This window comes from Elephantulus edwardii, unplaced genomic scaffold (assembly GCF_000299155.1).
Source record: "Elephantulus edwardii isolate Elephantulus edwardi_28Jun2011 unplaced genomic scaffold, EleEdw1.0 scaffold00028, whole genome shotgun sequence".
NCBI classification, from domain to species: Eukaryota; Metazoa; Chordata; class Mammalia; order Macroscelidea; family Macroscelididae; genus Elephantulus; species Elephantulus edwardii.
The window spans coordinates 13,274,022-13,278,667 of NW_006399778.1; positions in this window are offsets into that span (position 1 = coordinate 13,274,022).

The window sequence follows — 4,646 nt, forward strand, 5'->3', positions numbered from 1 at the left end:
AATAGACTTTCCCAATGCAATTCATCTTTTTATTTCCCAGCTGCTGGTACCAAGAGTGTTGACTGTGAAGTCAAGCAAACTAAAGCTATTAACAATCTCAATCTCTTCACTATAACAATAACTAGATGTCCAGAGCTGTTCTGGCCAATCACGACACTATACCATGAACAAAATTAAGACACCTGGCTTCATAGAATTTATGTTTTAGTGGAAGGAGATTAATAATAAAAATAGTGGATCACATAAGGTGATAAAAAGAGAATGTTTATCAGTATAGGGAGCAGAGGCACCTAGTAGAGCATGGTAAAGTACTTAGTTGCTAATTAAAAAGTTGGTGGTTCAAACTCAACTGTTCCACAGTAGAAAAGGCCTGTTGGTCTACTTTTATAAAGATTGTCATTGTTGTGCTTGTCATTGGCTGAGTCGAGTATGACTCATAGTGACCTTATAACAAATGATCTGAACCCTGTTCTATCCTGCACCATCCTCACACTTCCTGACACACAAGAGCCCATTGCAGCAGTCACCATATCAATCCACTTGGTTGAGAGTCTTCATCTCCTTCACTGACTCTTCACCCTTCCCAGCATCATGCCTCTCTCCAAGGAACAGCTCCTCATAAGCAACATGCCCAGAGAACATGAGGCAAAGCCTCATCATTCTTGCCTCCAAAGAGCACTCCAGCTGCACCCTCTCTGAGAATATCTGTTTGTTCTCTTGGCCATCCATGGGATGTTCAGTGCCCTTCTCCAACACAACAGCTTAAAGGTGTCAATTCTTTTTCTGTCATCCTTATTCACTGTCTAGCTCTCAGATGCATAGCAAATTATCAGAAAGACTATGGCCTGACTCAGATGCACCTTAGTCCTCAAACTGATATCACTACTTCTCAATAATTTGGAAAGGTCCCTAATCGTAGATTTTCCCAGTGCAATGCATCTCCTGATTTCCTGACTGCTGGTACCAAACGTGTTAATTGTGGATCCAAGCAAGGTGAAGCTATTGATAAATCTCCTCACCATCTAACATGATGTTGCCTATCGATCCAGTGGTAAGAATCTTTTCATTCTTGATACTGAGATGCAATTCAGACCAAAGGTCACATTCCTTGATTTTCTGCAACAAGTGCTTCAAGTCCTCCTCACTTTAAGCAAGCAAGGTCGTGTCATCTGCATAACACAGGTTATTGATGAATCTCCCTCCAATCCTGATGCCACATTCCTCTTCATAGAATCCAGCTTCTCATATAATTTGCTCAGCATACAGATTGATGAGATTTGAAGAGATAATACAACCCTGATGTACTCACCTCCCAATTTTAAACCATGCAGTGTTCCCCTTCTCTGTTCACACAGCAGCCTCCAGGTCCAGGTATAGGTTCTGCTTAAGCATAATTAAGTACTCTGGAACTCCAGAAAGAACTCATTGACACTGAAAATTTTCAGGAAGTACCATATAAATGGGAACCAATTGTAATGAAGGAGGAAGTAGAAGATGCACTGAAAGCATTGGCAAAAATAAGGCCCCCAGCCACTCATGGGATATCCACTGACTTGTTTCAGTTAACAAATGGAGTCCTGAATGCGTTCATCAGTCTATACCAGGACATTTGGAGGACAGCTGTCTGTCCAGCAGATTGGAAAAGCTCCATATTTGTTCCCATTCCCAAGAAAGGTGATCCAACTGAATATGGAAATTATTGAGTATCATTAATATCACATGCAAGCAAAATACTGCTGAAGATCATTCAAAAATGGCTAGAACAGTACATAAATAGGGAACTGCCAGAAGTTCAAGCAGGATTTAGAAGAGGCTGTGGCACCAGAAATAAAATGGCTGATGTCAGATAGATCCTGGCTGAAAGTAAAGAACACCAGAAGAATGTTTATACTTTATTGACTATGCAAAGGCATTTGATTCTGGGTTATGGCTGACACTGAGAAGAATGAGAAGCCATAATGATTACAGCCTTGAAAACTCTGTAAGACAGTTCTATTCTTCACATGGGATCAAAACCAACTACATGACACTTCCCAACAAGATGAGAGGATGGATCTTGAGTGATAATAATGAAGATTTTGATATCTTCATGTTGTTGTCATTGTTATGTGCCGTCGAGTCGTTTGCGACTCATAGCGACCCTATACCTTCATAGAAACAGAAAAATAGTATCTTCTATATCCCCAGGGCTTTATTATATTATTCCTTCCTTTTCAACCTATATGCAGAACAGATTACCCGAGAGGCTGGGCTCTATGAGGAGAAATGTGGGGTCAAGATTGGTGAACGATTTATCAACAACCTGCGTTATGCGGATGACACAACCCTGCTTGCTGAAACTGAAGAGGACCTGAAGCACCTGCTGCAGAGTGTCAAGGACTGCAGCCTACAATATGGATTGAGGCTCAATGTCAAGAAGACAAAGATTCTCACCACTGGACCAATTGGCAGCATCAGGATGGATGGTGAAGAGATTGAGATTGTACACAGCTTTAGTTTGCTTGGCTCCATAGTCAACAGTCTTGGCAACAGCAGCCAGGAAATTAAAAGGCGCATTGCCATGGGAAAGTCTGCTGTTAGGGACCTCTCCAAAGTGCTGAAGAGCAATGGTGTCTCTCTGGAGACTAAGGTGCGTCTGATACAGACTATGGTCTTCGTAATCACCTGTAATGCATCAGAGAGTTGGACAATGACCAAGGAGGATAGAAGGAGAATTGATGCCTTTGAGCTGTGGTGCTGGAGAAGAGTATTGAGAATACCATGGACTGCTAGGAAAACAAACAGATTTGTCTTGGAAAGAGTTAAACCGGGTGGTTCCTTGGAGGCAAGGATTCTGAGGCTCCGTCTAACATACTTTGGACATGTTGTGAGGAGGGACCGGTCCCTGGAGAGGGACGTCATGCTTGGGAGGGTGGAGGGACAGCACAGGAGAGGAAGGCCCTCTATGAGGTGCATTGATTCAGTGGCTGGGATAATTGGGATGGGAGTGTCAGAGATAGTGCAATTGGCACAGGACAGAGCGGAGTTTAGGGCTGTTGTACATAGGGTCGCTATGAGTCGCAAGCAACTCGACGGCACATAACAACAACAGTGATGCAAATAGTTTATATGCTCAGCTATTAACCAAAAGGTCAAAGATTTGCCAGTGATGCCTCAGAAGAAAGGGCTGGTAATCTACTTCCAAAAAAATCAGCCTTTGCCAAACCCCTGGAGCACAGTTCTACTCTGGCACACATAGAGTCACCATTCCTGGGGTTTGACTTGATAGCAACTTCTTCTTCCATGTTCCAGGCACTTATTAATGGTATTATTTGTACCCTTGCAATCCACTTTCTATCAGTCAGCTTTTGCACTATGTAGGCTTGAATGTTGCTATGATGTAGGAAGCTATGCTGTTATTTAATTATCTCTCCACTGAAGCCTGTCAATGATGGATAGACTTCAGGGGAGCTTTCAGACTAAGACAGATTAGGAAGCAAGGCCATTGAAAACCCTATGGATGATCGAAGGGAAGTATTTTCCCAGGAAGAAATCAGGCAGAGATAGGGTAGAAGGATGAATAAAGACAACAAGGAGGACAGGGAAGAGTGTTGTTAAAATGTGCAGCCATTAAACAAAGCCTGTATGACTGGCTGAATGAAAAAAACAGTTGCTACAGAAACTTTCAGTGAAACAATTTAGAAGTATAAGAAAACCCTGTGGATCACAGAATATTGTCTGAAACTTCAGTTCACTTCCTTTGGACTCATGAACAAGAGGGACCAGTCACTGAAGAAGGACATCATGTTTGTTAAAGTGGAAGGAAATGCTCGATGAGATGACTTAGAGGACGCAACAATGGACTCAAACACACCACCGACAACGTGGGTCATTAAGTTCTGTTATATATAAGGTTGCTGTGAATTTCAGGTGCCCAGATGGACAAACAATAACATATATAACAACCCCTAAAACAATACTGGGAAATAGATGTTAAACTGAGGCTCTGAGAGTCCAAGACCCTCATCCAAGGTCACCAAGCAACAAGTGGTCAAGCAGCACGTGCAGGTCATTAGCACCTGCTAACAGACACCTCAAGACCTTACAGTTCTCCACCCACCCCTAATCCACCGTTTGGAGCTCAAAGCCCTGGTCTTGCCCACAGATGATCTATGCAGCAGATGGGAAGAGGCTTGTCCTTCTCTGTGATGGTTAATAGTGTATGTCAATGTGGCCATGATCTCAGTATAATGTAACTGCTTGATGTTCTGTGATGATGTTATGAGACGGGACTAGTGACAGCTCTGTAAAGATACAGTCAGACTTATCTGATGAAGAGTCTTCTAAAGAGTACAGTCTACCTTGAGTATATGTTTCGTCCAGTCCTGCGTCTGGCTCGTGACCTCTGGATTTGGCCCTGCAGTCCTCCACCCTGATGACTTGACTTTTAATCTGTCAGCCTCCAAAACCGACAGGCTAATGCTTCTTGAATCCTGCTATAATTTAAAATGCCACTTGAACTCTGCTGATCATTGACACTGAAGCCTTCTGCTTACACTCTGTGGACCCTGCTACAGTCTAAAGCCATTCATTTTTTTCCTCCTGTCAGTTTATTGCATCAAAGTGTTACACCAGTCCAAGTTAAAAGTGGACCCCAAAGGGTTACA